The sequence below is a fragment of the Danio rerio genome, chromosome 5 (genome assembly GCF_052040795.2).
Source record: "Danio rerio strain M-AB ecotype USA chromosome 5, GRCz13ab, whole genome shotgun sequence".
In the NCBI taxonomy this organism is placed as follows: Eukaryota; Metazoa; Chordata; class Actinopteri; order Cypriniformes; family Danionidae; genus Danio; species Danio rerio.
The window spans coordinates 19,925,001-19,937,223 of NC_141025.1; the positions used below are offsets into that span (position 1 = coordinate 19,925,001).

Sequence of the window (12,223 nt, forward strand, 5' to 3'; positions counted from 1 at the left end):
TTGTTTTGCAGAGGCGATGGATTCCCTCAGAGCTTCAGTGAGTTATTGTGCGCGTTAGTGCCAGCTTGACTTGTGTATGTGTGTTCTTGTCTAATAGAGGCATTCCAGAGCAACCCGAATGTGTTACTTTGGAGGCGAATATGCCAGTGAATAGATTTAGATTACTTTTGGTGAGGAGTTGGAAACTTTTGGTGTCAGTATTCACTTTGTTTATTGAGAAAGGATGAGTAGAGCTGATTAAAAGTCTGTATGAAAATGGGAGAAAAGTTGTTTCCTTTCTCTCTCAGATCAAAACAGCTTTTAAGATGCACTTTGGTTAATTAAAATAGCCATTTGGTGTGGCAAGTGAACTTTTAAAAAGTACAATACTAAAAATTTGGCCTTTCAGTTTATATAGGTGCATAAAACTTAAAGATGCCGTATGTAAGTTTTGGACTGGTCTAAAGCATAAAAATACCATAATATGTTTGCAGATATTTAAGAAACCTGCTAAGTGAACATACACCTATATCGCGTGCCGTTGCTCTAATTTAGAACACGACTTCAGAAGTCAGACTAGCTCCTCAATCTGGCAACCTGCGCTTGCATTTGTTTTGATCCAGGAATGTTGTCCCTAGTTCAAACACTGGGTGTCAAACTTACATACTGCACCTTTAATTTAGATTAATTAAGGTAAAAATAATACACAAATGATATATTAACTTCTATCTATATCAGAGATGCCTAAAGTAGGGCTCGCCATCCTATCAGAAAAGAGAGGGAGATCGGCACAATAGCCTAGTGGTTAGTGTGCTGACATGTGGTGCAATAGCACGTCAGAGCATCGCGAGTTCGAATCCCGGCTCAACGACATTTCCCTACCCCCTGTCTCTCTCTCACACTTCGCTTCCTGTCTAAAATCTGTCCCATCTAATAATAAAGGCAAAAAGGACAAAAATAAATCTTTAAAAAAAAAAGAAAAGAGAGGGAGAACGATAGGGATGGGGGTGGTTGGTGCGCATGCCTTTGGCAGTGATCGTCATTTCAAATTGCTTTATTACCGAGCTACAAAAAAGCCAACTGAAATATAAAGATTCAATTAAATGCTGTAAATGAATCAGAATTTTAAAATGTAAATAGTGTCACTTGACAGATGCACAAGACATCTGTGAGCAAATTAAAGTACGCTTAGCTCATGTATTCAGCATTGAACGTGTTATAAATGGGATTGTTTATGTTTTACTGTTTAAATGTTTATTATAAAATGATAGTGCATTAGTCGATACGATTTAAAGCAACATTTTCTATTAATTTTTTTAATATTACAGAATAAATTAGAAAATTACCCATGGCAAATTTAATATGGTTTGGTCTACATTCGGCCCACAGCCCTAAATCAAGTTTGTGTTTGGGTCCTTTAAATGAAAAAATTTGGACACCCCTGATCTATACAATAAATAAATATCATTGGAACTGAAGTGTAAGACTGAAATACAATTTACAATTATATTAAAATAGAAAAAAAAAATTACTACATACATAAATGTTAACCTGCATAGTCGAGTGATGACCTGTCACAATTTTACACCAACAACTAACGTTCAGCAATAATACAAACACATACGAGCATGGTAATATCCTGTATTTAAAAAAAAAAAAAAAAAAAAAGAGCACAAAGGGGAAGTGCACAGCTGAGCGGATACGTCTCTGCATGAAAGTGTGTTATCTGCCCTGCGACAGAAACACAGATTCTGATGGGTGTGAAAGGATGGGTGTGTGTATGTGTGTGCATTTGTGCAAGCCTGTCTGCAATATGCCACAGACCTCTTTCAAATGCGTGCACATCTTCCAAATAAGGGGAGGTAATTCTGCAAGCACTTAAATGCGAGCATTAGCACATGCAGCACAGATTAATTTCATCTCTTTAGATGCACCGAGGGAGGAGGAAGGGAGGTGATTTTTTTGCGAAGAGCTTGTGTTGAGAATGTATGACAGTTTCTTTTGCTAAGAGAAAAAAAATTCATAGCGGCATAACACCAGGATCATGACAGAGTTCTGTTGTCTTGCGCTGGCTGGTGTGCTCAGATGGTTGAAATTGAAAACATTCAGCACTTCTCCTTTAAGAGCTCACGGCCATATAAGAAATCCCTGGGGGGCGTGGCTTGAGACACAAGCCAACCCTCAGCTGCTCTCTGAGAATTTATATACAGAGTGAAGCAAAACAGTACACACACACACACACACACACACACACACATATATTCAAAAGTGCACAAAAGATACACAAAGATGTTTACACTTGCTCAGTGGTCATCCACCATAGATTTTTTGGTGCATAATGCTGGCTAAACACGCTAGCAGGGAAGGCTATGCTCAGCTGCAACAGCAAAACCAGTTTTATTCTCCTTCAAAATACTTTTCCCTGCAGCTATTCTGAGCTGTAGCTGGGATCAACTGGTCTATGAGGGACTGTTAAAGCTCACAGCTACATTCTAACCCTTCCCTTTCACCATGTTTGGAGAGTGTGTTTGTATCCATTTCGAGTCAAGCTGTCATATTTGACACAAACAACTTTATCTTTTGTAGACATTTTGGTGCTTGTGAGTTTAAACAAATCATACGTGACAGTAAAGTATGACATCACAAAATATAATAATAATTTTTTATATTTTAAAATATGTATACTAGGCTCATTACAGATTCTTGCAAGTAATAGCTGAAGCTTTTATCACAGATTACGGTATTATTATGATTTTATGATACATACATATATATACATACATACATACATACATACATACATATATACACACATATATATATATACATATATACACGCATATATATACACACATGTTCTGTGTAAAAAAAGTTTTCACTGTGGGTTTAGTTAAATGAATGTTATCAAATGGAACATTAGATTAAAGTGTTAACAAAAAAATAAGCCTATAAATAGTTAGCAAAGTTATCAAAGCTTGTCGTAGGTCAACATTCAAGATGAGGATCAACATTGGAAGATGATAATGTTTGAAACTGAACAGCTTATAAATAGGCCCAGACAGAATCTGCCATTGTTTGATAATGTTTGCTATTTCTGCTTGTAATTTTGTAAACAAATCTGTGGATTTATGTGGAATGATTTTGGGAGCATCATAACTAAAAGCTTATGTATAAAATAAAAAAAACAATTATATTACAAAATGTTTACAATTCAAATCTAATTAGATCGACTTTTTTGATAAACAAAAATAGTCTCTCATATAATACATCTACTAAAAGACAGAAAGCAACTGTATTGTACATAAATCATATGAACATTTTCATATTATTTAATACTATTACTAAAATTAATAAAAAATAATAAACATAAATTTTCACACATTTACACTAGTAAATATATAGACCCAACGATGGGTTAAAAATCTGTGCAGATTCCGTGTGGGCCTACTTATAAGTCTACAAGCATTTGGTGGTGTGATAAAATCCTACAATATCTATATTGTGCATGTTCATTATTACAATATAAATAATTATCGAATATCTGCATATGTACAATTATTATAAACAAACAAACAATAAATAAATTATTAAGTAGAGATAAGAAATGTGTCATAACGACCCGATCAGCAAATTAAAATGAAATATAAAGGATCATGTGACACTGAAGCCTGGAGAAAAAGCTGCTAATTTCAACTTTGCCTTCACAAGAATTGGTTACATTTGAAATATGTTAAAAAGAAAGCAGTTAATTTAAATACTACTACTACTACTACTACTACTACTACTACTACTACTACTACTACTACTACTACTACTACTACTACTACTAATAATAATAATAATAATAATAGGCATCACGGTGGCGCAGTGGGTAGCACAATCGCCCTACAGCACAAAGGTCGCTGGTATCGAGCCTCAGTTGAGAAAAATGGCATTTCTGTGTGGAGTTTGCATGTTCTCCCTGTGTTCACGTTGGTTTCCTCCGGGTGCTCCGGTTTCCCCCACAAGTCCAAAGACACGCACTATAGGTGAATTGGGTTAGCTAAATTGTCCGTAGTGTATGTGTGTGAATGAGTGTGAATGAGTGTGTATGTTACCCAGTGTTGGGTTGCAGCTGGAAGGGCATCCGCTGCGTAAAACATGCTCGATAAGTTGGCGGTTCATTCGGCTGTGGCAACCCCGGATTAATAAAGGGACTAAGCCGAAAAGAAATTAAATGAATGAATGAATAATAATAATAATACTAATAATAAATATTAATAAATAATACTAATATTAATTAAATTATAACCATTTGCTGTATTTGTGATCTAATAAATTCAGCCCTATGGCGAAGATCTAAAAAATAAATAAATAAAATAAATCCATCTGTTAACAAACTTTTTTATAATAATGTTAATAATAATAATAATAATATAAATAATAATAATAATAATGTTAATAATAATAAAAATAATAACAGAAATAATAATAATAATAATAATAATAATAACAGAAATCATAAATAATAATAATAATAATAACAATAAACAACAAAATGATCATTAGCATTATTACCATACTGCAAATGAACATCTACCATGTTAAATTGATATAATTTCCTTACTGTTTGACTGACAACAGTGTGAGCATGGTTAGGAGTCATGGCTACATCAAGTGTGTACTTAGAGCGGCGGTTAAAGTAGTGGTTGTTGTTATAAATTTAAAACCAAAAAGTCTGCATGCTATTCAAATAACAGTTCAAACTAACCAGAACAGAAGTCCCACCAGACTGCTGCTATTATAGTCAGCTGCTCAACTTCCTGTTTTCCACTTCAGTGAGCCAAGTGAGAACACAAAAGGTGCAATCCTTCGCTTTCTGTATTGGTGATGTAAATACACAGCATGTAATTTTTGCTAGTCACACCTTCTGTCTACTTACTTTTAAACTTACCCGCTTCAACTTTTTTTTTTTTTTTCTCTAGAACTTTCTAGCAGCAGCCATTTAGAGCTTAGGTTCAGCACTAGAATAATCCTTGAATGATGTGTATCAGATACATATCTCTATAACAAGCTATACTCCAGGGTATGCGTGCTATAAATAGATCAATAAAATGTAACTACCTAACAAGAGGTAATGAAACACTATGAGGTCCTTAATGAGGAATCAGCTGTGGGAGTCTTTATACATCGCTGCAAAAACAAAAACATAGCTGACGCTGGATATTAAGGCTAGTCCCTCTGTAGAGATTAGGAGCTGACACTGATGAATGAGGACGGTAACTAACATGCCCTTGGTAACACGCTCTCCAAGGTGGGGGTGCTGGGTGACAAATTTACTTCTCTGTAACAGAGTAAGAACATAATGAGAGAAAGAGAGATAGATGGAGCAAGGTGGATTTGAGGGCAAAGGTGAAATGAAAGATAATGGTAGAGAAAGAGGGAGCTTGGATGAGTACTCCATGATGAAAACATAAAATGTGTTATTCCAGTAAAGACTAGACACATAAACTCAAACTCTTGCCAACCTGCAATTAGCCTAGCATAAGTGCTATAGAAATACAGCGTAAGCATAGTTAAAAATAGCCCATTGTGTGTCAATCCTGCAGGACTTCAGAATTTCTGTATCAATGTCAAGCTCTAAAGGGATGATTCAACCGAAATTGAAAATTCTGTCATTTCTTACTTACTCCCAGGGCCATTTATATCAAAGTTGATATGTAGCCGCACCATGTTGGTGTTTCGTAACATCTTGTTTTTTTTATGAGGTAGGTTGTTAGCCCAACGCTCAACCCCCAACATGGAGGACCAGGACATACACGCATAGTAACACTTTTTGGTTTTGGCCAAATAATGAACAAAGTAATGGGGTTTGACAAACCATTTGTTTATTACCAACAATATGCAAGCCTGTCCTACAAATGAGCACCGGTTTTATGAATGCCCAACTTATGGTTTCTGTGTAGTATTGCCAAAAGTGCCAGGAGTATATGTTACCATTTACCCCACGTGCAGGGCAAGTTGTAACAGACAGAGGGTTAGATGTAACACGTGCTTAAAAAGAGCAGATTTTTAAAATTTGTTTACTTTGAATAGCAGCTATATTTACTCAGTACACAGCTTAATTAATTTTGTTATTCTACATAGCAAAGCATGTTTATTTATTTATTGGATAAATACATTTGGATTTATTTGGATTATTAACCATTATTAAAGTGCATTTATTTGCATTATTAAGAAAAAAATGTCTATTAAAAATACTTTCTATTAAAAAACATTTTATTTTAAAAGTTTTCAATATCACACTCAAAATATATTTTTTTTGCTCATTTAGTTGGTGTCCAACAGTGTTTGGCTTAATTGTAACACCCTGTTACAACTAACCCTGCTGTGTTCTGTTGTCCTCAAAACTAGCTAGCAGTCACTGTGTTTTTTACATCTTTTAAAATTGTTCCATCTTTTAGCCTAGAAGATGGTAGTCACAACAATATAAGACTTTACTTGCATACTTTCACAGACTTAAAAAAATAAAAACAATAATGACTATAACAAAAAAATACTTTTATGCTCCAAAAATTGTTTCTCCTGTGTTTCTCATCCAAATTTCGCTGAACTTTTTCAATAATTGTCAGTAAGACATCTGCCGACACTGTGGTGAAAACCTCGGAAGCATGACATGGTCAAATCTGAGCAAATACCCTAAAACTCTGTGTAACATTTTACCCCGAGTTACTTTGTGCACCACTCTCCCCTACACTATGGACAATTTAGCTTACCCAATTTACCTCCAGCACATGTCTATGGACTGTGGAGGAAACCGGAGTACCTGGAGGAAACAAACGGAAACACGGGAAGAACATGCAAACTCCACACAGAAATGCCAACTAAACCAGCTGGGGCTCGAACCAGCGACCTTCTTGCCATGTTACTTATCATTTACTTGTAAAAAAAACTGTTTGTTTCTTCTGTTGAACACAAAAGAAGTCATTTTGAAAGACGTTAGAAACCTGTAACCACTGACTACCATGGTATTTGTTTTCCTACAAGGGAAGTCAATGGTTACCGGTTTCTAACATGTCCAAATATCTTCTTTTGTGTTCAACAGAAGAAAGAAACTCATTAAGGTTTTGAAAACACTTGAGGGCGAGTAAATTGAGAGTACAATTTTTGATTTTGGGTGAACTATCCCTTTAATACTTCAGTTTAGTTAAATCTAGTTTATTAATAAAAAACAAAACAAATGTACAGCTATGTATTATATACGTTTCATTTAGTAATACACCAGAGCTTCATCCAATGGCTACCATGTTAACTCTTCTGGTTTAAGAGGCAAGCTGTATTTAAATAAATGATAAACAGCTTAGGCAGGTTAGGAGCTGGTTTGCTTCAATCACATGTGTACACACTCACTCATGTACAAACACATGCCTGCACAAGCACACACTATTACCTCTGATAATGATCTGGGACAGGTTTCTATTATTGAAATCCTTATCTAAACCTCTAATTGATCTTAGAGAAAGGTCCAGGCAGGCGACCGGTGGAGTGGGTTTTAGTAGAATGGATAACAATCTATGGAATCTTCATGGTTATTTAAAGACGTCAAGGTGCACAGCATTTCTGCAGAGGTGAAAGCAAATCAAATGTGCACACAGAGATACAAATAGAGAGAATAAAGTACTACTGACTAAGGTTATACAAATTGTCAGGTTTACTAAAGGTGTTCTGGGGGATTTTAGTGCAATGCTGTTCAGAATCTGAGCAGGACTCCTTTTCAGCCCTGGAGTTTCAAGCCTTAGATCGGCCCACTTCAGTTCACGGCTGACTATATTTAAAAAAAATGTCATTTTCAATTCTGTACTTCACAGTAAACATTTATTTGAATATTTAACACAATGTAATGTTTAACAGTATCAGAATCTATTTTCTGTAAGACTTACTGCTCATAAATATCCTTGAAATGAAAAAATATCAAATAAATACAAATATGAATTAAACTACATGTATAAAATAAAGATTAAAACCAAATGTATTGAATTTTCTATTGATACTATCATGTCTTTTTTAAGGAAACAGCTGCTTTATAACTTCAAATATTTGTCATAAATATGAGAAAATTAAAGGGTAGGTAAATCTCCAACACTATTCTTTAAAACATGACTATGCCCTTTTCTGCAATATCTGAATATATGTTGTAGGAGCCTATTTGTTTGCATTTAATAACTAATGTTATATAATGCATTTCAGTTTTGAATATTTTTTTTGAACTGTTTGCATTTGAGAACTTAGAATATTTGTGTTATTCAGATGGATTTTCTGTGCATTTTGCATTGAGGATATGTAGCATGTTAAAAATTGTGTACAGGCTCTTTAAGAACTGCATCTGTTTATTTTAATTTGTTTATGTATCTCTGAGTGAAGATTAAAAGTCAACATCTGACAAGAAACGGACATCATAGATTTCTTTATTGGACATCATTAGCTTGCAGGCTGAATTCTGCTCATGTGGCTGCGAGAAAATAAATAAAAAGAGGTGAGCTGCGGTAAAATAATGATTAAAAAGATTGAGGCTATGGTCAAAAAAATAAATAAATGAAAAAAGTATGACTGCTCAGAGTGCAGGCAACAGGAGACACTGGCCCTAGTGGCCAAAAAAATGGACCGGCCCACCGGGAATACTCCTGGTCCTCCCGATTAGCCAATGCGGGCCTGATGTTGTTCAATTAGTATGATTTGCATACCTTTATAATATTAAAATAACTTTTTTTTTTAAAGTTCTAGATTTTTATTTCATTAATCATTTTTAAATTTATATATATAGCTTTCTCCGTTTAAGCTTAAATGTCAATGTTATGATTTCAGCTTCTTGCCAAGGCAACACGTCAACACTTGGTTTATGTGGTAGAAGTTATCTAATGTTTGCATTTTATTTCAACTACTTGTTTTTTTTTTTAATTTTTAGTTAATAAGCAACACGGTGGCGCAGTGGGTAGAGCCGTCGCCTCACAGCAAGAAGGTCGCTGGTTCGATCCCCGGCTAGGTCAGTTAGCATTCCTATGTTCACGTTCTCCCCATGTTCATGTGGGTTTCCTCCGGGTAGCTCCGGTTTCCCTCACAGTCCACAGACATGTGCTGTAGGTGAATTGGGTAAGCTAAATTGTCTGTAGTGTATGTGTGTATGTCTTAGTCCTGGGTTGAGCATTGGGCTAACATCCCACCTCATTATTAAAAAAAAAAAAAAAAAAAAAAACAGATGCAAGTACATATTTTAAGTTACCAATAAAAACAATGTTGTTATGTGGTTGCTAGGTAGTTTCTAATCTTTATCTCAGTCGTCATACCCACAAACGTTTCAGTGGTTTCAAATTTGTGATCTGATTGGTTGAATAGTTGCATGTGTGTGTGTTGTCTTTAATGGTAACCCTGGAAACAAAACCACTTTGTCAACAACTTTAAAAAGGCAATCTTATCAGGACTATTACATCCTCAAAGTGTGTGATGTTCACATTATAGACTCATTTAAAGCCTTTAGCCACTTCTAAACACAGTTGACTTGCTAAAGAAATTCAACTGTGATTATTTTCCATTGATTCTGATTAATAAAAGCAATGCTTGCCTATATCAAATATATTTTAACTTTTTAACAGGAACAAAGATCTGATTCAAAACAGCCCCAAAAATACAAATAAAATCTCAAGAAACCCTAGCCCAACAGCACTAAAAAAACGATGTTTGCGGCTTTTTCAAACTGCTTATTTAAAATGAGCCAAATCAACACAATTCTTAAAGGTTTTTAGGGACAACTTAATTGTTATATGTTCAATGCACTTAAAATTGTACAAATAATTAAGATAACCTAATCGATTTGTGTTGTCCTTTAATCTGAGGTTTATAGAGTTCAGATTAATAAGGTAGCCGAAATACACGTGATTGATTGGTGAGGTTGCTGAGGTGATTTAAAAATGACAGATTCATCTCTGATCTTAAACATGGTGAAATGAGACAGATCTATCAATAAATGGTGAAACGAGAGTGATCTAAAGGGGAGAACAAAGATCCGATTCAAAAAGCCCCCCAAATACAAATAAAAACTCAAGAAACACTAGCCCAACAGCATTTAAAACATTACGCTTGCTGCTTTCAAACCACTAATTTAAAATGAGTTGACTTAACACATTTCTTAAAGTTTTTTGGGGCAGCGTAATTGTTTTATGTTCGTTCCACTTAAATTTGTACAAATAATTAAGTTAACCTAATCGATTTGTGTCGGGGCAACATGAAGGTATTGTGTGGAACCCAGCATTTTTTACAGCGAGTGCTGATATAAACTGTTACCTCCCTCATTCTCATCAAGATAAAAGCAGCCCGTCGCATTTCGCAATGTTGAACTGAAACCCCTCATTCAACATTTACACATATCGCTTGCAGAAAGGGAGTCACTTTAGGCCTTAACGCTGCATACTAAGCCTCCTCACACCCAATAACCATCTAACATGCATTTGCTTCCTGCACCAGCTTGACATGCTCATCTTCGGATATGCTGCAACATTTCCTCCTCTAACCCAGTGATGTAATACATACTTCTGCTGAAGGCCACACAGAAGGAGGTCGCGCACATCAAGGGCATTAAAGACCTCTTAATATTCAGAATTCAAACTGAAAGGGCACATTCTACCTGCAGCTCTTTTGGGACATTTGAGCCTGAAAGATCTCACTATGGGTCACTGCTGATCTGCTCTTTTTTTTTTTTTTTTTTTTTTTTTTTGGTGGACAATGGTTATGGCTCTGCAGAGCTCCATTGTGCTTTCCATTGACGTCCTGTCTGGCATCAGTAATGAGCAGGATGGATGCCTCTTACATATTCTGCAACCTGTGTGTGCAAACCCACCCACCCACTGTAAAAACTCCATAGCCTGCCTGTCTCTCCATAAAATGCTGGCATTACTGATGCTAATTAGGCTACAAGGACAGCATGATTTGCCTGCAATGTTTAGATGAAGCACAAGGCAACATTTTAAAATAAACTACACCACCAAGCCATGCAGGAATGATTCATAACGGCCCATGGCCAGGGATGTAACGTAATCATGCACATCTCAAGCACAAAGAATGTAATAAATCAAAAAGGAACAAAAGAACCCAAAGTAAAAGACATAGCAAGCACTGAAGTGAGAAATGCATGCTTATGCACTGATGAAAGTTGCCTTCAGTGGATGAAATAGCATGAATCAGACAAAGCAGAAACGCCCCCCTGCGCATGAACATACAGCAGCCTGTATGCATTGTGTGTGCAGACTGTGATTAATCTGCCATTATCAAACACACGTGAGAGCATTTCAAGTACAATAGATGGAAAAGACCCAGGGATCCTTTTGATCAGACTGGGGATCATCTCATCCTTTAATCTGAGGTTTATATTAGAGTTCAGATTAATAAAGCAGCATATATACACGGGATTGATTAGTGAGGTTGCTGAGGTGATTCAAATATTACGGATTCATCTCAGATCCTACGCACAAGGTGAAATGAGACTGATCTATAAATAAATGGTGAAATGAGAGTGATCTAAAGGAGAATGGCAGCACAAAGAGAACTCACCCACAGCAAACATACAACGATGACAATGTCAATGGCTGCAGCAGTCAGCAAACTAACATTGCCATCATCTCTGGAGGAAGAGTTTGATCCTATTTTAGACAGGATCTGGAGATCTTCAGCGTAATCGACGTCAAACTGTCTGCGTTGAAATCCCAGTGTGACGAAGGTTTATCTGGCCGATGAGGATACAAGATCCCGCTTTCCAAATGCTGACAAAGCTATTTTGATTGGCTTTCTTCTCCTTTCCACGTCCTATAGGTACCTCTGCCAACGGGCCTTTGCTATTTTTTGCTTAGCTCTTGGTCCAAAGCCGTCGCCCATGAAATTATTCTGTCCCTTTAAAAACAATACTTCCGGGATTTGCTGAAAAATAACTAGGGGGCGGAACGTTCGAACAGCTGAAGGGCTGTCATTTAAGCGATTGGTCGCTTTCCCTATCAAGAACCAATAACAATTGCTTATTTAGGCTATATTTGAATATATTTGAATAACAGTAATATATTGTGGCGAAAGAGACTCCTATTGGTTCCGTGAAACGCAACGACTTATCAAGCCACGCCCATGTACACGTGCTATTTGTTCCTTTTACTCCGCTGGTGGAGAAACGTACAGGACAAAAATAGGGTTTATAGATCGACGGACTGGTAATATAAATATAATGTTTAGT

General features: G+C 36.0%; 1 protein-coding gene across 5 annotated transcripts in view; it reads right to left on the reverse strand.

Moving 5' to 3' along the window:
* atosb (atos homolog b) overlaps positions 1-11,896 on the reverse strand; it is a 42,514-nt gene extending 30,618 nt beyond the window's left edge. For 4 of the 5 annotated variants that reach the window (XR_015490280.1, XM_087252019.1, XM_087252020.1 and 1 more), the window contains exon 1: positions 11,557-11,896. The gene's annotated coding sequence lies outside the window, so the exon portion shown is untranslated. 5 annotated transcript variants of the gene reach the window in all.
* Between the last annotated feature and the right edge of the window lie 327 nt (positions 11,897-12,223).